This window comes from Pelodiscus sinensis, chromosome 1 (genome assembly GCF_049634645.1).
Source record: "Pelodiscus sinensis isolate JC-2024 chromosome 1, ASM4963464v1, whole genome shotgun sequence".
NCBI classification, from domain to species: domain Eukaryota; kingdom Metazoa; phylum Chordata; order Testudines; family Trionychidae; genus Pelodiscus; species Pelodiscus sinensis.
The window spans coordinates 210,961,454-210,981,549 of NC_134711.1; the positions used below are offsets into that span (position 1 = coordinate 210,961,454).

General features: G+C 42.9%; 1 protein-coding gene and 1 long non-coding RNA gene across 9 annotated transcripts in view; one reads left to right on the plus strand and one right to left on the minus strand.

Moving 5' to 3' along the window:
- The window catches only part of CTPS2 (CTP synthase 2), a 178,979-nt gene that overhangs the window by 115,793 nt on the left and 43,090 nt on the right, over positions 1-20,096 (plus strand). The gene's annotated exons all lie outside the window — the stretch shown is intronic.
- Positions 10,813-18,497, minus strand: LOC112545742 (uncharacterized). Its single transcript, XR_003089288.2, has 3 exons — positions 18,415-18,497; positions 13,796-14,030; positions 10,813-11,088 (listed from the first exon to the last, which is right to left on the minus strand). It is a non-coding gene; the product is annotated as an uncharacterized LOC112545742 (long non-coding RNA).

The following is a 20,096-nucleotide window of genomic DNA, read 5'->3' on the forward strand; positions in this document are numbered from 1 at the left end:
CAAAATTGAAGATCAGGACAAGAGGTGGGCCCCACACATATGCTGCAACACTTGTGCAACAAATCTTCGCCAGTGGTTGAACAGGAAAAGGAAATCTATGCCTTTTGCAGTACCAATGACTTGGAGAGAGCCAACAGATCATACCAGCAATTGTTACTTCTGCATGGTGCCTCCAGTTGGGAAAGGCGTGTGAAAGAAGAAAAAGCGGACTGTGCGTTATCCAAACATTCCATCAGCTATAGGCCCAGTACCCCACGGAGAAGGACTGCCGGTTCCTGATGCACCAGAATCATTCTCACTTGAGTCAGACGAGGAAGAGGAAGAGGATGAAACTTCTGGTCCTGAACCATCAATGTCACAGGACCCACATTTTCTCCCATCCTCCTCCTCTGAACCACACCTCATAACACAAGGTGAACTGAATGACCTTGTCAGGGATTTGGAACTACCCAAGAGTAAGGCAGAGCTGTTGGGCTCCAGACTATAGCAGTGGAATCTCCTGGCAGGTGATGTTAGGGTTTCCATGTTCTGTGACCATCACAAGGATCTTATCCCATTCTTCTTCATGGAAGGTGATCTTGTAACCTGCAACAACATCGATGGTGTGATGGCAGCCCTCAACATCATTCACGATCCAGATGAGTGGAGACTGTTCATTGATTCATCGAAGACGACTCTTAAAGCTGTTTTGCTGCATAATGGCAATGTTTTGCCATCAATTCCAGTGGGTCAGGCAGTCCATATGAAGGAAACCTATGACAACATGAAACAACTTTTGAGGTGCATAAACTATGACCAACATCAGTGGCAGCTTTGTGGCGATTTGAAGGTTGTTGCTCTCTTGCTTGGTCTGCAGCCTGGATATACAAAGTACTGCTGTTTTCTCTGCGAATGGGATAGTCGTGCAAGAGATTCCCACTACATCAAGATAGATTGGCCACTCCGACAGTCATTGGAGCCTGGGAGGAAAAGTGTTCAGCATCCACCACTTGTTGAATCAAGGAAGATTTTGTTACCACCCTTACACATCAAGCTGGGTCTGATGAAGAACTTTGTCAAGGCCATGGACAAAACACAAGCAGCTTTCAAGTACCTCTGTGGAAAATTTCCAAGGTTAAGTGAAGCTAAGATAAAGGAAGGTATCTTTGTTGGTCCTCAGATTTGTGAACTTCTTTGAGATGATGCATTTGACCATGCACTACGTGGCAAGGAAAAGATGGCATGGAAAGCATTCCAGTTAGTGGCAATAAATTTTCTCAGAAACAACAAGGCAAAGAACTACAGGTTGTTGGTGGAAAACCTCCTCAAGGCATACAAAACCCTTGGTTGCAACATGTCACTAAAGATATATTTTTTGCACTCTCATCTAGATTTTTTTCCACCGAACTGCGGAGCAGTGAGCGACGAGCACGGCGAGCGATTTCACCAGGACATTGCAACAATGGAGAAACGCTATCAGGGCAAATGGATCCCATCAATGCTTGCAGACTATTGCTGGACAGTGACAAGAGATGCTCCATTTAATGAATACAAGAGACAAGCCAAGAAGCGCCGAGTAGACACTGAATAGGACTAAACTATGTACATAATAGTTTTTTGCCTTTTGTTTCATAATAAATTTTATTTATATAACCCTTTTGCTGATTTTTAAAGTGTTACATAAACTGGACAGGTGAAATATTATCATGTAAAGCAACCATAAACACATGAAAAGACCTAGGTTTACAATTTATGATTAAAACTCTACTATCTACACAATATACATAGACGTAAAATGTAAAAACTTAAATATCTTGGAAACAATAGCCAATCAGTTGTTTTAATTGACATATTTGAATTCAGCACATCAAAATACATAAATAGCACATTTTATCTCTGAAGCAGACAACTTCTAAAAAATTGTAGACCAGTGTTATTTATGACTTGTTCTTACATTTGGCCAGCAGCAACAGTTCTTAATCTAGTGTTTTAATATCTGTCACTGTGGTAGAAAGAACACTAATGATGCATATTTTTGACCTGCTCTCCGCTGGAGACTGTCAAATAGTATATAACAGAGTAGGAACATTAGGTTTACATGCCATGAATGATATATCCAGTTGTATATGTTGAGAAATTGATGTTGATTGCAGAAACTGACTCAGATGTTTCACTTTCCTCACTTATGCCCTGTTACCACTGTCAGCCCCTCTACTAGTGGTGGCTCAGTTATTGTGACATGGATATACTCACAGCATGTATTTTATATAGACTGCATTTTTCTATAAAGCATGCTAATCTGCTGGTTATGTTAAATCATCGTAGCTCCACTTTACATGATGAACTGTACACTTTTCCATGATGCAAGCACCTTTGCACATATGACAACATGTGCATGGCTTTCTCTGTGTGTGTGATGTACAGCAATATGGTAGTCCTGATAAGTGCATACTTTTATAAAGGATTTAAACTTGGAAAACATGGTTTCAACCTTGTCACACTTTTGTCTTCATGTCACCTAAAGCAACTTGAGCTTGTTCTGTTGATGTTGATAGAAATATGACTTACTGCATCATTTCCAATCTTCTCAGGTTTGTGATACTTACCACAGATATAGTCACTGTGTGAGCCATTGATAAGTCAATGTATATTTCAACACATCCAGTGTAATGTGTATATATACAGAATAGTATAACTTCTTGTAGCCACATTACAATAGAATAATTAAATAATGTTTAGCATGCAGTCAGGTTCCCGTTAAAGTAATGTGAGTTTTGCCAATGAGGTAAACAGTCCCTGAATGTGAAATCTTAAGCTGTTAATATGACTAAATTGATTACATTAGAACAGTCATATTTGCCATTACCAAATTATATGTAGGACACATAATTTATTCTGTATGCAACAGAATCCCCAAGCATTTCCCACAAATGTCAGTATCAAAAAAAGCTCAGGTCAGATGATCAACACTATCGGTCCTGGGGCTTTCCCTGCATGTCTCTCCTCCTTGTGTTCTCTACCCTTTCCCCATAGCTTACCACCAATTCTCTATCCTTTCATTGGGGTGGCTTAGGCAGGCCAGGCTATCACAAGCTAAATGTTAACTGTGTTTTCAGTTCTTATGGCAATTTAATATCCAGGTTCACACTATGGTGCTGAGGGCCTACTTCAGGAGAGAATTAAAGAGACAAGCAATAGCCAAAAGGGATTTTTTATGGAAACAATAAGATTAGGATATTTTGCCTTTGCCAACCCATAAAATCTCTGCTTTGCTGAACTCAAGGGAAGAACCAACTGTTGTCTTGGTTACCGGGTATTGATGGCATTGTTAAATGCTGACACTTAACCAGTGTTTATTTGTATTGTGAAAATTGTCTGTCTTTGTTGTTGGTTGCCTAGCATTCACTTCTTCATATACTGATGAGTGCATCATCACCCTATCCACTTAGCTTATCTTCTGCATCTAATTACCCACGTTTCACAGAGAGAGTGTAGATTATGCTTGGTGTGTGCATTTGAGGTGAGTATCACTAATTAATTAGTATTTGTCAGGTGATTGACAGGTGGTTTGATTCTGAAACTTTTATAGCTTTGAAGGAATATGGGGGGGTGATAGATTCCCCCTCCCCCATTTCTTGTGGATTCCTCCAGTTTAATGATAAGTGAGATACAATATGAAGATATTTTCTTTTCTGCTCTAGCCTGTTGGTCAACATTGCCCATGCATGCTCACACGTACTCTTTCTTCTCTGCAACTTGGAAATATATTTTTCCAAATAGGATATTATATACATGATAGGACATGATATATTTTATATTATATTCATTAATATTGTTTAGATACTGTTTGCAGATGGGGAGAGCTTTAGCTTTTTGAATATTTGCCTTTCCCAGAAAGCAAGAACATAGAGACACAAGCATCTCATGGTTTTTTTTAGTTGTATAGATGTTGAAGTGAGATGTACTGTATCTGTTGTTTTCCTCTTGTGCTGTGAAAACTTAACATCTTGAACAGATCTGCAAATGCTTTATTATTTAAGTAACACACATTATAAAACTAAGGAAAGTATTAAACAAAAAACTTTGATAAACGTTAGGTAAGGTTGTTCTCATCAGTAAAACTGAACCATAAAAAATTAGGAAATATAAAGTTAACTGTTTAAAAAAGATCAAAATCAAACACTGTTAATTTAGGAAATTCCAGAATAGAATGTTGTCTTTAATTAATTCCTCTTGTGTATATGCATTATTTATAATACAGCTTTTAATTCCATGAGCCAATATTACTTTTAATATAGGACATCTGGCTCATTCAGTGCACTGGATGGATCTGATCCGGGGATAAAGAAGGATTGTGTAATGAAGGATGCTATTATATGTAGGAAGCTGGAAGGTGAATGAAGCAGAGGACTGCAGGAAGAGATAGATAAGACAGGATGGCCTAATGGTTAGACCAGATGAATGCCTTTCTGGAGATTTGGGATTCTATTCCACCTTTGTCACCAAGTTTCTGTGTGACACTGGCTAAGTTATAAAGTCTCAGAGGGGTAGCCATGTTAGTCTGTAGTTTTACAAACTATGAGTACTCCTTTGGCACCTTAGAAACTACCAAATATGTCTTAATAGTATCATGAGCTTTCGTGGGCAAAACCCACTTCATCAGATGAGCTGGAGTGGAAATAATAAAAACCCAGAATTTACAACAGAAGAGTAGGGGGCGGGGAATACCTGTCAATTGTAGGACCAGTGCTAATGAGGCTAACTGAGTGGGCTGGAAGCGTTCCATTATCTTTTTATGTAAAAGAGATATTAAATGCAGGGAAGGCTGGCTTTATAATGTGATATCCAGTTAATGGCTTGTTCAAGCACAGGAAAACAGTGTCAAATTTGCAAATGTATGTCAATTCCACATTCTCTCTCTGTAATTGGCTGGTGACACTTCTTTGTAGAATGGCTGCTTTTAAATCCAATAATGAGTGCCCAGGCAACTTAAAATGTTCCTCTAAGATTTATGTATGTTGTTATTTCTGATATCTGACTTGTGTCCATTTTATCCTTCGTTGTAAAGACTGTCCAGTTTGGCCAATATACATGGCAAAGGGGCATTGCTGGCACTTGATGGTATATATCACATGAGTGGATGTGCAGTTGTATGAGCCTCTGATGTTGTGGCTTATATGGTTAGGTTGTATGATTGTGTTGCTTGTATAGATATGTGGACAGAGTTGGCAATGAAGTTTATTACAAGGGTAGGCTCTTGGATGAGTGTGTCTGAGGTGTGACGTGTGGCTGCTGGAAAGAATTAGCTTCAGATTGTGGGGTTGTCCGTAGGCGAAGATTGGCCTGTCTCCCAAGGCCTGTGAGAGTGAGGGATCATTTTCCAGGATAGGTTGTAGATTGTGAATGATGCACTGGAGGCTCATGATACCATCTACATGTTTTGTTAGTCTTTAAGGTGCTGCAAGTTGGGGGCTGTAGGTGGTGACTAGTAGTGTTCTGTTATTTTCCTTGTTGGGCCTGTCTTGAAGAAGCAGATTCCTGGGTCCTCTTCTGGCTCTGTCAGTCTGTTTCTTCACCTCATCAGGTGGGCATTTAAGTTTTAAGAATACCCGATAAAGATAAAAAACAACCAATAGTCCTGCAGCACCTTAGAGACTAACAAAACATGTAGATGGCGTCATAAGCTTTCATGGGCACAAGCCACTTCTTCAGATGAAGCTCAGGATACCATCTACATGTTTTGTTAGTCTTTAAGGTGCTGCAAGACTCTTCATAGTTTTTTAGTTACAAACTAACTTGGCTACCCCTCTGAAGCTGATAATGATAAGTTATATATACCAAATATTTCACAGTCACTTCTGGATATAACTAAAGAGTGTATCATCTGTATATATTTTAGAGTCTGTCTGTCTGCGAGTCCATTTGTTCAAAAACTCCTCCTAAACGGTAAGAGGTAGGGCCACCAAATTTGCTACACAGCTTCCTCTTACCCTAATTTAAAGCAAGGTCAGGGTTTGGTTGTGCCAGGACAACGAGAAGCCATGGGAAAAGGCGAGAGCTACCCTGCTGTGTCTACTGGGGGCAGCTGGGCAGCTGTACTACAAATGGAGTGGCTAGCAGAGCTGGGGTTCTGCCATCTTGCTTGGCAGTACACCAGTAAGTAGCCCCCCTGCTCCAAACCCTTTCCCCACTCCCAGCTCTTGGTCACTGCACCAAGGAGGGGGAGAAGAAGGTCCTTAATGCCTTGTGGGGTTCTGTGGGGAGAGAACAGGCCCCTGGTAGCTGGGGAGGTCTGGGGGCAGGAGGGTGGGAAGACAACAAACTCCTGGTGATGTGGGACACTCTGGCAGCTAGGCATCAAGTTCCCAGTGCACAATTTTCTCCATTCCAGAATGCCATCCTTATTCCATAATTTTTGCATCTTTCTTCAAGGTCCCAGAAACCCATGTAGCATTGTTTGGTGTCTACCCTCCAAACAAGAAGCATAGATTCAGCACAGCTCTGTACACTTGTCATGGATGTTACAAATATAGGTTGCATATTTTTCAGATATGATCAGAACCACAGATTGCTTAGAGACATAATGAAAAACAGTTCCCGGTTGCTGGCATTCATGGAGAAGGGTGCCATTTTGGGAGAGCAGTGGAGGCAGCAGCCATGCTCTCCAGGATGTGGCTTGCTTTTGTTCCTGTTCCTCAGAGTATCAGGGAGCACGGGGAAAACACTTGCATTCACTGCATGTCTCTCACTCCTGGCTGGTGACGGGAGGGGGCAAAGGAGTAATTTTCAGAATCCAATACTTTCCACTTGCTCCCTGATAGTCAGGGGAACAGGAAGAAAAGCAAGCTGCGTCTTGGTACATGCGGCTGCTGCCCCTCCCCCCACTCTCCCAAAATGGTGCCTTTGTTCCTGGAGCACCTTTGAATATTGGAGTGCCACTTCTGGCCCTGAGAAACAAGCACTGATTGAACTTATCATAATGCAGGTTGGGGAAGTCAAGCAAGGACTATAGAACTTTTAGATGGGAAAGGTCATATTCTTGAATGTGTATGCCAAGCTTGTCCTAACCCTCCAGCATATTGACATTAGAATGAGAGATGCACTGAGAGAAATGCGTGGAGAAATGAGTGGAGACTGCACTGTGAAAACTTGCAATGCCGCATTGCTATCTGTCGGAAGGAAATCATTTTGGATTTGGAAAATCCACAGAGGAGACCATTGTCATATAAGAGTATAGGGCCATTAATCATCTCCTACTACACAGGACTGTGACTCTCAGAAATGTGTAGGACATAGGGGATGGATTTGCAGTGTTGTTTCCAAACTATGGTGGGGCAATAGACTGTGTATATATCCCTATTTTGGCACCAGCCCACCTTGCTACATAGTACAGCAACAGAAAGGGCTGATTTTTCTATGGTTATGCAATCCTTGGCGGATCACCAGGGACGCTCTACCTTCCAGTGTGGCTGGTCAGGGAAGATGCATAACACTTGCTTATTTAAAAACACAGGAATGTTCATAAAGCTGCAGGCAGGGGCATTCTTTCCCAACTAGTGGATTACTGCTGGTGGTGATGAAATGCTAATTATGATCCTGGGGAACACAGCTTATCCTTTGCTTCTCTGGCTTTTGAAACTATCCACTGGGCACTTTGACAGCACTACAGAAAGATTCACCTTCTAGCTCAGCAGGTGCAGAAGGACAGTTGAATGTGCTTTTGGTAGATTTGATAGGACACTGATAGTGTTTACTTGCTAGTTTGGATTCCAGTGAGAAAAAATTCCCAATAAGTGTAGTCAAATGTTGTGTCCTACATAATATATGAGAGACAAGGGAGGGAAAGCTGCCGTCAGAGTGGAGCAGCTGTCTGTGCCTTGGACATGTAATTTTTCAGGTTGTTAGAAATTGTGCCATGTTTGATGAATATGTATACATATAACATATCTTATAATGAAGCTATGAATTACCATGTTATCCTGTGCAGTTATAATTTACATGGTTTTTCACTGAAACTATGACATATGCACTGCTTGCTATACCTATACTGATACGAGTTGTTGTGGTCTTGAACATACAAATTCTGCAGCTCTGTACACTTACAAGTGCAGGATGCTTTGAGTCCTACCATGCATTCTGCTCTGTGGTTGGAGAACAAATAAAGATGAATTTATTTTCAAAAAATGGAATTGTATTGTCTGACAAAAGTAGCAGGGGAAAAATGTGCAAATGAAAAAAGGATAGTACAATACAAACTTCAAACATGAATTATCTAGAATGGTAGCACACAGATTGGTCCATTCAATGCAGAAATGCAGTCCATTTTGGCTACCCTGACACCAGCTCTGCCTCTCCTAGGTCAGTGTATGTGAAACTGTCTCTGTGGAGTAATAGGGATTTGACCTGTGGTGTTAAGTAGACTGTTGCAGGGTGTAAGGTGCTGCCACCGTGGAGTTCTCCAGAAATTGCTAAGAGCGGTGAGTCTGTGATTGTTAGGCCTTTCAGTCAACTAGAGCAGTGTTTCTCAACCAGTGGTACAAGTATCCTTAGGCGTACTTGAGAGAAGTCTGGGGGTACGTCAACACAACTGAAATTTGGAGAAAACTGAATTTTTGTTTTAAGTTTTATAGCGCTTTATTATTTTTGTACTTTTTACACCCAAAAATTTCATCACCCGCCCTGCTACGATTAAGTTATTTAAACAAATGTGTTGCAATGGTAGAAAAAAATGTTGTGTGTCTGAAAACTATAGGTACTGGGGGTACTTATATTTTTTTTTTGAAAAAGGGGTACTTTATAAAAAAAAGATTGAGAAACACTGAACTAGAGGATGCAGCATTTATGATTGCTGCCTGAAGATTCCCATTATAGCCTGGGGAACTGCACTCTCCCTCTCCTTTTCTGGTGCAATTCTCAGGTCATTCTCCATTTTCTCCTATCCTCTCTGTGCCTCTTATTGACATGTCATGTTGGCTAGCCAGGCCCTTTGCTTGCAGTCTGATGCAGCCCTGGCTTGCAGGAACTCACTGGGCATCAGTGTCAGGCATGCTGTGTGTGTGGAGGAGCCACCCCTACAGGCCACAATAGCAGCACACATAGATAAAAAAGACAGCTGTATCATTGCATTTACAGTCACAACAAAAAGTGAAAGATAAGTTTCAAAACTCCCTTTCTGTTTTGTGCTCAGTGCCACTTGACAGTTTGTCTTGCCAGCAGAAATTGGTCCAATAAAAAATATTACTTCATCTGCCTTCTCTCTTTTAAACTCCCTTTCCTCAGTTCCATCATTATTTGTAGTAAGGTGTTTACTGACACTTCAGCTGTGGAGTGTCTCTGCCTAGCACTACTCTCCTGCTCCCGCCATGGAGAATATCATCCATGAGAGGCCGGGAGGGAAGGGAGCGAGGGCTGATAGCGAAGGGGGGGACATTAACACTTCTGGTTGCATGAAACAATTTGGTCTCTATTTTGGAGGGGGGGGAGAATGCATGTCAGGTAATGGCACTAAGCAGTGGCATTATTTTCCATAGGCAGCAGTGATTCTAGTTGATATCTCACACCTGGGAGTCACCACAGAGACACAGCTGCTGCCTGCACTGTGCCATTGCTGCTGGGCCTATATGTTGCTAGCCTGTTCACTGCAGTGGAATCAGCAGACCTCATTGCTGAGCGTTGTGGGAAAATGCCCTGCCACAGCAAAAGAAATAAGGCAGCCCTTCCTAGAACCCTTAGAAAAAGGACTGCAGAATACGCCATGAAAGGTTCGTCAAGATCTTTCAGGAGCGTACAAGGGACGTCCTAATATAAATCAACATGGTTTGCCACATGCCCTCTGTCCCCCACCTAATCCTGCAGGGGAATGAAAAGCAGAGAACAATTCTACCTCTGGGTTTGTATTGCTTCCTCTTCCTGTAAGAGAAAGACAGTTAAAAGTTGATACTTGTGTCTTGGGTAACTTGGGATGGGCTAAGTGCCATATTTGTTTCTAAACACTGTGAGGGAAAATGCACTTACCTGAGGTGCCTTCCCCTGGATTGGGTTTACCCATGTTTCATAGAATCCTAGGGCTGGAAGAGACCTCAGGAGTCATCAAGTCCAGCCCCCTGCCCAAAGCAGGACCAATCCCAAATAATTCAACCCAGCCAGGGCTTTGTCAAGCCAGGACTTAAAAGCCCCTAAGGATGGAGTTTCCATCACCTCCCTAGGTAACCCATTCCAGTGCATCACCACTCTCCTAGTGAAATGTTTTTTCCTAATACCCAATCCAGACCTTCCCACTGCAACTTGAGACCATTGAGCCATGTTCTGTAATCTGCCACCATTGAGAACAGCTTGACTGATGGAGCCACCATTGAGAACAGCTTGACTGATGGAACAGCTTGACTGATGGAGTCCCATCCTCTTTGGGACCCTCCTTCAGTTAGTTGAAGGCTGCTATCAAATCTCACGCCTCACTCTTCTCTTCTGCAGCATGGGTGGTTGGTGAAGATAGGGCTGGGGGAGGCAAGCCTCCATCCCACTCCCAGCCCTGCCCCTTCTGCTGAGGTCCCACCCCTCACCATGGGGAGAGGAGGAGGGTGAGTGCATGCCTTAGTTTCCCTGGCTCTGGGGCACTGGGAAAGTAGAGGGCATGTGGCTCCAGCCTCCCTGGCCAGGAGCACCAGGGTAGGGCAGGTGCTCGGAGGTAGCAAGGGGGGAGGAGTGTAGGCAGGGCCAGGCTGGTGGTCTGGAAAGGCAATGCCTCCCCCTGCCTAGAATACCAAAAGCCCCTGTTCTGCAGACTAAATAAGCCCAGTTCCCTCAGCTTCTGCTCATAAGTCATGTGCTCCAACCCCCTAATAATGTTTGTTTTTTTCCTTTGCTGGACTCACCAATTTGTCCACATCCTTTCTGTAGTGTGTGTGTGGGAGGGGGGAGGCGGGGAGGGGACAGCACCCCAGATGTGGCCTTACCAGTGCCGAATAGAGAGAAATAATTACTTCCTTCAATCTGATGGCAATGCTCCTAATAATGCAGCTCAATATACCATTAGCCTTCTTGGCAAACATACTATTTCAGGCGAGACGCTTTCAGCAACTTGTGTATCTCTTCTTGAGCTGGAGACTGTCCCTGAAAGAGAGTAATAGTAACTACAGGCTCTTGTGACTATACTACAAACAGATTATGTGTAGATTCTCATAATTCTTTGCAACCAACCCTGATGGGGATTCTTAAGGGAATCCTTGTTAGATCTGTTTCTGCGGCTAATTTGCTAAGTAATATTGCCATCCTGTGGTGGAACTGGTAAGTTGCAATTGTACAGTTTTAGTTCAGTTTTGTGTACTTTTAATTGAAGGGTGAGGTACAGATTGGTCCTCCCTGATCCAGTACCCTTGGGACCTGACCAGTCCCAAATGAATGAATTTGTTGGATCAGGGAGGTCCTTTGCTACCAGCCCCCCAGCCTGTTGCCAGCTCTGCTTCTGGCCCCTGCCGGTCACTGCCACTGGCCCCAGCTTGTCTGGCTGCTGGGCTGCCGCGGCTCCGGTCCCCCTGCTGGGCTGCCATGGTCTCGGCCCTGGCTCCACTGCTGGGCTTCTGCCAGCTCTGCCAGGCTCCCCCCTCAGCAGGGCTCCCAGCCGCTGGCCTTCCTGCTGGACCATGGATGTTGCCAGACCAGAGAGTCCTGGTTTAGGGAGATACAATCTGTACTGGCAAATGGAGGTAGAGGTATGTAATAGGCAAGAAACTAAACCAGACTATACCAAAATAGGGAGGAGGGAGGAAAGGAAGAAAACAAATACAACAACAAAGCAATACCCTAAAAATACCTGATCATGGGTATTTAAAAAGCACTTTAAGAAGTCAGTGAGGTGGTCCCTTTGTCCTCCGAAAACATTCCAGTGGTCTTTTGGGAGTCAAAAAACTAACCAAATGAAGGAATGTGATGCATGGTGACTAGGGATGAAAATTATCTGAGCTTTGCTGAGACTTTGGGTTATCCAGGAATGGATGAGTGAGGTTCTGTGGCAAGAAATGTGCAGGAGGTCACAATAGATCAGGGTGGGGAACCTTTTTTTCTATTGGAGCCATTGACACACCAAAAAAATCAGTTGCTGGCCACACACAATCCTATGGGGGACATGGAAGCTCAGGGCTTCCCCATGGCTCTGGGGTTGGGTCAGAAACAAAGGGTTCAGGGTGTGGGCAGGAGCTCAGGGCTGGGGCAGGGAGTTCGAGTGCTGGAGGAGGTTCAAGGGTATAGGCTCTGCAAAGGAGATCGGGTGTGGGTGTCGGGTCTCTAAAGGAGTTAGGGTGTGGAAATTGTTCTGAGCTAGGGCAGGGGGTTAGAATGCAGGAGAGGGTTTGGAGCACAGGGAATGGTGTGATTTGCCTTGCAGTGATGCAACAGGGCCAAGGCAAGCTCCCTGCCTGCTCTGGCCCCGTGCAGCTCCCTGAAGCAACTGGCATGTCGGGTCCTTAGGTGGCGGGGCCAGGCAGCTCTGCGTGGTGTGTATTGACTACATCTGTAGGCATAGACCCTTGCAGTTCCCATTGGCTACAGTTCTCAGCCACTGAGGGTGGGGGCAGTGCATGGAGCTTCCCTGATAGCACCTTAGGTCCACAGGGTTAGCTTGGGGCTTCTGGCCCATGGCATGAAGACTGGCCACAGACCAGATGAAATGAAGCAGCAGGCTGGATCCGGCCCACAGGCCCTAGGTCCCCCACACCCAGACTAGATAATCACGATGGTCCCTTTTGACGTGAAAGTCTGTGAGTCTATTTTTTGAAAGTCAGACTGTGCTGTATTTTAACAGCAAGTATTAAATATTAAAGAAGAATGGGTGGGAAGTAGGGTCATTCATTAGAATAGTTTACATTGATCAGCATTCTAACTATTACAGGTAGTTTGACTTGTTTACTCTGTAGTTCTGACAGCGTGGACTCACAGCTGAACAGCTTGTGAAACATATAGGATTGTGTGTAGCATGGTAGGGCAACAGGACTGAGTTTGCTGTTTATCTTTACAATGACCTGTGTGATCCTCCGTATTCTGGGACTCTGAGGTTTTTGTGAGATATGATAATACATAGCCTTAACGCAGGGGTGGGGAACCTTTTTTGAGTTGGGGGCCACTGACCCACAGAAAAATCAATTGGGGGCGGCACACAAGTGAGAAACAAAACAAAAACAATCCTCACTGATGTGGGCCCCGACAGAAGGAAAAAGACACGCCCCACCTTCAACATGCAAGGTGCTAGGGGGACCCAGCCTAGTAGATTTTGTGTGTTCCAGCCCCACGGGCTCCACAATGCAGGGCAGGGGGAAAAGGGGCAGATCCAGGCAAGCTGGGGGCTACATTCAGCCTCCAGGTGTTAGGTTCCCCACGCCTGCCTTAAAGTGTCAGCTCAACACAAATTACATCACAATTTTAACTTACGTGTTCATTTTGAAGTGTCTTTGCATTACTTTGTGTTATGTTTACCTGCTTTTCCTTTTCCATCCCATCTTCAGAATATGTGTGCCACATATCTCATAGTATGCTGACTCACAGTGACAACTGAGTTTGTTTTGTATGTAGTATAATGGCTTTTTTGTCTGCTATAATGGCTGAAGTGCATAACAGATTAAGATTCTACCAAAGCATCTAGCTAATGAAGATAGTCTCTTAACTCAAGTACTTGTGGGCATATCTGAAGGTCTAGGGTCTTCACAACTACAAGAAAGGAAACAACATGAACTGCCTCAAAAATAAGTTTCTAAAGTTATTATTGTGAGAAAAGTCACCACAAGCTAATAAGAGGGGTTATTTTTATGCACTGCCACACATTGCTTACCCTTTGTAAACTTGTGCATCTTGTGCAGGTCACTGAGACTGGCCTTGTTAGGAGAGTGGGTAGGTTGATAATGAGGATGTGCACCAAAGAAAGTTTCCTGGACACTTGGCTCAGCTTGTGCAATAGAACGTCTTCTTCCATCTTTGTTGGTTTATTTGCTCCAAATTGTAAGTCATGGGATCATCTTACCCAGTAAAGTGATAGATTTTCTCTTCAGTTTGAAATCTCAAGTTAGCTGGGTATAAAATAGAAGCAATAACATCTACCAATAATCAGAAAATTCACCTTCAAATTGATAAATCTACCCATCTCAGCTGAACAGTCTTTGTTACAATAAGTTAAAATGCATTCTTTGACCCTGAATCACTGACAGAATATTGTGGAATATTTTACTGGCGAGACCAGGGGTGAGCAATAATTTCTAATGAGGGGCACTAAGATTTTGTAAAGTGGATATAATTTATATCCATGATATTAATGGAGGAGATGCAGGTCTGGGATGGAGATTGGGTGCAGAAAGGAGCTTAGGGTAAGGGATTGGGGTGCAGGAGGGAGAATGGAGTCTGGGAGGGAGTTTGGGTAAAGCAGGCGGTTGTGACCGAGGGCAGGGGACTGGAGTGCATGGGTTCGAGATGTGACCTAAGGCAGGAGGGGATTGTGATCTGGGGCAGGAGTTCGGGATGCCAGATCTGGGAGGCGGGATGGGTGTAAGATAGGGGCAGAGGGTTTGGGTATGTTGAGTGGGGGGACAGAGGGTTGCGAAAGGGAGGGACTGGGATGCCAGAGGCAGGCTCTGGCCAGGAGAGTTACCAGCCAGCAGCCAAACCAGCCTGCCTGCCTGCAGGGCTAAAAGTTTGTAGAGCTTAAAACCTTTCCCAGCCAGCCAGCCTGCCAACCTGGCCATGTGCTTGTGTGAATAACTGAGCTGAGGGGAGGAGGCATGGTTCTTCTTGGCTGACTGTTATTCAAACAGGCAGCTCCCATTGGCCAGTTTCTGGCCAGAAACCGGCCAATAGGATTGTGCTGGGGGGTGGAAGACAGCTCCCGAAGCTTTTCTCCCTCCCCTCTGGAATTAGTTTTGAAACAGAAACAGGGCACGGAGCCACGTTTCTGAGTGGCATGCAGGGAAGCCTGCCTGCAGCTCCCCACTGCCTCTGTGGGCCAGATCTGGTGGTTTGGTGGGCCGTATTTTGCCAAGGCCTGGGCCAGACCCTTTCAGCTTGTCTAACATAGCAGATTCCTCCGAACTGACTTCTCCATTACTACTTTTATCTATCTCTTTAAATATGATAGACTAGCAAGCGAGGCCCATCATTGACTGGGCAAAGTCATTTTGCATAGATGACACATAGGGAAGTTCAAGAAATGAAATATATGTAATAGAATTTTTTATTAAAGTGCTTGCAAAAGGCAAATAAAAGAACAGTTTAAAATTTGTAGGATTTCAACTTCAAACTTTATTCATTTTATTGAATAATTACCATACGTAATACATTTGAATCAGGAATTTGTAAAGCTTCCATTACTTTTTCTGTAACTAATTTGAATTATTTTGTGGTTTGTAACAGTAAAAATTTTCTTTGCACTAAAATGAAAGTTGAATAGGTGACTTGATTTTAATTTTGTTAGCACAAATTTTTTATGAACTCTAACCATAATAGTCATGACTTTTTTCTGATGAAAAACAAAAATAATTTTTTAAATCTTTCACCCAGCATACTCCAGTATATAAAGTTGTGCATTCAGCTAATTTAAGTGGCAGGATTGTTTATGCAAAATGTGGTATCTGTAGGTAATCCTGAAGTATGACTTTATTTTGCACAAACAAATCCACAAACAAACAAATTCTTCAAAATATATAATAGATAAATCCTGTGGGGATTAATAAACAAAAAGTTTAAAATGTGTAATATTAATTTTTATAATTAATTTCCCCTGGTAAGAGGACTGCCAATGATATATCTAGTTTCCAACCTGCTGTTACTATGAAGTAGTCCTGCTACTAACATTGTTTGTGTATCAGTTTTTGTCAATTTACTCTGGGAATGGCTAACTTTTCTCAACTAGGAGCCTGTTGAAGTTATTGGAGGGGTTCCATTTACTCCTGTGAGTTCTGGAACAGGCCCTGTAGATGCAGTTTGCCTAAATTGCTAAATCTTCAATCCAGGAGTGTGATCCAGATTAGGATTATGCAACTAGTTGGTTCAGAGCACTCAAACCAACACTTTTCTTCTGTTGATTTCACGTGACAAATATGTTTATTATATTTGCTGTCCTGATTTGGATTCATCTGTTTCAGTGGCAAGCCAGGTACCTGTTTTATAAACATGGCAAATGATAAAAATATCATGAAATATGTAAAGCACTGATTAAATTAAAAATAAAAAAAGATTTACTGGGATTTTTGGGGTAGTACAAAGACAAATTTGTGTTTTTCTTCCATGAGGCTAAATCAGCATATGACCTGACATGTTATTAAGAAAGTATCTGGTGGACTGTCCAAGATAAAAATTTCCATTGATTTTTCCATTAAGTAAGTTAAGGTATAATTGCATGTAAAATGAATACCCTTCTTATCTATTTTGCAAAATGTATACCTCACAGATCTTTATAAAGATTTCCCCCATCTTTATTCTAGAGTTTGGGAAAAGAAATAATGAAATACTGAAAAAAGAATAAACAGAGATGAGGTTGGAGACAGGAGCACCCAAGGGTTTGAAGGTCAAATCCTTTCCCCCTTTAAAATGTGCAGTTAAATGTCAGATAGTGGCAAGAGTTATGGTGCATTCCTGAGACTGCAGCAGCACAGATGGAGGAGGATTCTGTAGAATCTTCTTAGAGAACTCCAACCTATAGAAAGCTCCCCACTGGTGAGAGTTTTGGTCAGGGGAGCTACATAATCACATTTATCCTCCACAAGTTTAGCTAGTCCTATGACATCCTTTTTCTTTTTGATCCCCGGATTAGCCTCCCAATCCTGATATAATTTAGCTGCATTTAAGTCACTTCAGAAGGAGCAGAAGTTTATCCTAACAAAGATATAAAAGCGAGAAACACCCTAACAGCCTGAGTTGGAGAAGTCTCCCAGGGGACCATGACGAGGTTAAGAGAATGAATAGATGTGGTGTGAGTGATGGATGTGAAATGATGATGGCTGGATTCTTGTAAGTCAGGAATAGTTCAATACTGTGTTACTGAGTGTAATGGGAACTGGATCAGGCCCAAAATGCTGGAAGTTTGTTCCATTCACTTCTAGTTAAATTTAAGCGCTTAGCAAATATTACCACATCAACGCCACATCCCAGTTTAACTGTACTTATCCGTATGCATTCCATGCACAGTACTGACTGTATTCAGCTCCCTTGCTTGTGTAACACTTCTGTCAGGCCGAGTTAATAGCAGCAGGGCCGAGTTCAGTATCTAAGGGTCTCCTCCCAACAAGGTAATACAACACTGGCTCGAGCCCCCACCCAGTGATCTGGGAAATCTTACATATACCCCTGGGAGCCTCAAAGAGGCAATTCTTCCCCTCTCGCGAGCACAGAGCCTTGGTATAGCAGCAAATCTTTAATAACATGAGGTAACTGACCTCAGCATTAAACTGGGAAAACACCACAACTCGGATTCATAGACCACACATGAGCAAAGACCCACCCCCCAGCCGCGAATCACCCAAAGTCCCCAAAAGTCCAACACCACAAAAGTCTCTCCCCCAGGTCAGTACTGCCTCAGGGTTCAAAAGTTCACCTGGCAGGGTTTTACCACCCCAACTTGGAGGAGGGTGGAGGTTGATACACCTTACGTGGTCCGCCAATGGCTCCGCCTCTCCGTAGGGTTCTGCGGCTGCTGTCAACGCGAGTCACTCGCCACACTCCACCTGCTGTCCCATGAGCCGCCTCAGCCATCCCACGAACTGCTCTGCTCCTCCAGCTGTCCTGGTCCACGCCCCTGGCCACCAGCTGGTTGCTCTTGCAGCTGCTCCACTGGCTGCCTGCTGCTGCTACTACCAGCTGCCCACAGGTCATCCTCGCCAGCTGCTCTGCTGGCCACCTGCACCCGCCAGTCATCCCCACAAACCGCTCTGCTGTTAGATCAGCAGTATAGCGTCAGGCTCCCCACAGCAAGGTTGTGTCTGCATTGGCATGGTTTTGCACAAAAGAAGCTGCTTTTGCGCAAAAACATGCAACCTGTCTACACTGGCGTTCTAATCAGTGCTTCTTGCGCAAGAACTATGATGCTCCTACTCAGGAATAAGCCCTCTTGCGCAACTGTTCTTGCGGAAGAGGCCAGTGTAAACAGGCAACGTGAATTTCTTGCTCAAGAATGCCCGATGGTTAAAATGGCCATCGGAGCTTTCTTGTGCAAGAGAGTGTCTACACTGGCACAGATGCTCTTGCTCAAAAACACATCTCTTGCGCTAAGGCACATGCCAGTGTAGACGCTCCCTTGCGCAATCGGTGTCGTTTAGGCCCTCAGGCAGGGCCCCACCACCAGGTACAAAGACCTGTCCCCAGCCTTTCTCAACTTGACTGGGTTTGGAACCCATACCCCTTGTCTAGGCGGGGTTGGTGTGCCTATGCACATGAGATCAGACCCTGAAGTCTTTTTGCACCACTCACCACAATTCACCACCAGATGTCAGGGTAGAGCTTATCTTGACCCAGCTTACACTTGCATTTTGCTTCAATAAGTCTGGTGTTTCAGTTCACTTTGGAACAGCTGGCCAGGATTGCCCATTTTTGCATCATAAAGATTTAGAATTTTTTAAAGTTCTGTTTGGAATTTGCTTGAAATATTTCTGTGATTCCAGTAAAGCCTGAAGGGAAATGTTCTTATGATATATATTGGAAAAAAATTAAAGTAATCAGTTTGACACATTCTGTTTTAAAATATTTATTTATGGATTTCATTTTATGTGCCATAATTGTGTATTTGGAAAAAATATATAGCTGGCATTAGTAGAGATTGTGCATACAGATACAGTTACAAATGATTTTATTCATAAAGCAGTAATACCCTTACAGAGCAAAATTGATGGAAGCAGTTTATCATGAAAACATGTCTTCAATTTTTCATTAGTATATTTACTTGGAATTTTGGACTCCAAAAAATGTTGTTTTCAGGAGACAAGAAGATCTGCAGCGAGGCAGGTGAAAACCCACATAGCTTTTTTTACTTGACATTTTGCAAAGGCACCATGCAAAAATGTATGGCAGCAGTTTTCCCTAGCAGTCATTAGGGTCAACTGGATTAAAGACAAGATTTGGAACCTGAAGGGATTGAGTTTATCTCTGATCAATGGTCTTGACAATCTATTGCATTTTATTTCATAAACTAAAAAAATTCCTATAAGTATACTTCCGACAAATGGAAGTGCTATGAGGTTCAGTGACTTTCCCAAGGACTCAGCAAGTTATTGTCTGAACCAAGATTAGAAAGGCTTCCTGACTTCTAGGCAGCCAAATCACTTAACTTCTTATACACTAAGTTTCCCCACCAATAAGATGGGGACAATACATTCAGTTTGCAAAGCTCTGTGAGTAGAAAGTGTTGTTAAGGACAGTGAGGGTTCATCTACACAGCACCTTAAACGTGAAATAAGACATTCAATTTGCATTATTCAAATTGCATAGCTAATTTTGAAATAATATGCTATTTTGAGCCATCCCTTAACCCTTGTGCAGGCACATTTCTAAGACATGGGGTAGCTACCTTGGTATCCTGAAATATCTCCACTGTGTAGATGTAGCGTGAGGTAACTCAGCGTGTCCTGGCTTCTAGACCTCCACTTCTTTCGCTGAATCCAAGTTGGGAGGGACTGGTCAGAACTCATCAGAGAAGGGTTTTTGAACCCCTCTGAAGTCCAGGGGTATTAAGATGCAGAGTTTTGATTAAGACCCTTTGTGTAACTCCACATGGAAACTGTATCCAGTTTTTATTACAAATTGCAAATGGCTGCCAATTCATGCTACATGTTGTTGATAGGAGTTTGTTAACTGTAGTTTTAGGAAACATTTGGGCTTTCAAGTGCCTAATCTCATTTCTACTAGTGATTTTTTTCTGCTTTATTTGATAGTTTTATTTGCTGTATGTTCTTTTGTTTTTATAATCTATTTAAATGGCGAGTAGCCATGCTTAAAATATTATGATCTTTATTTATCTTTATTTCAATGCCAGAAATACCATATGTATGAAATACTAGAAATATTCTGAAATCAAATTCTAGTAATGCTAAATATCCAAACAAAAACATAAAGAAGATTTTGGTATAGTATGAATATTGAGGAAAATTTGAATGTAT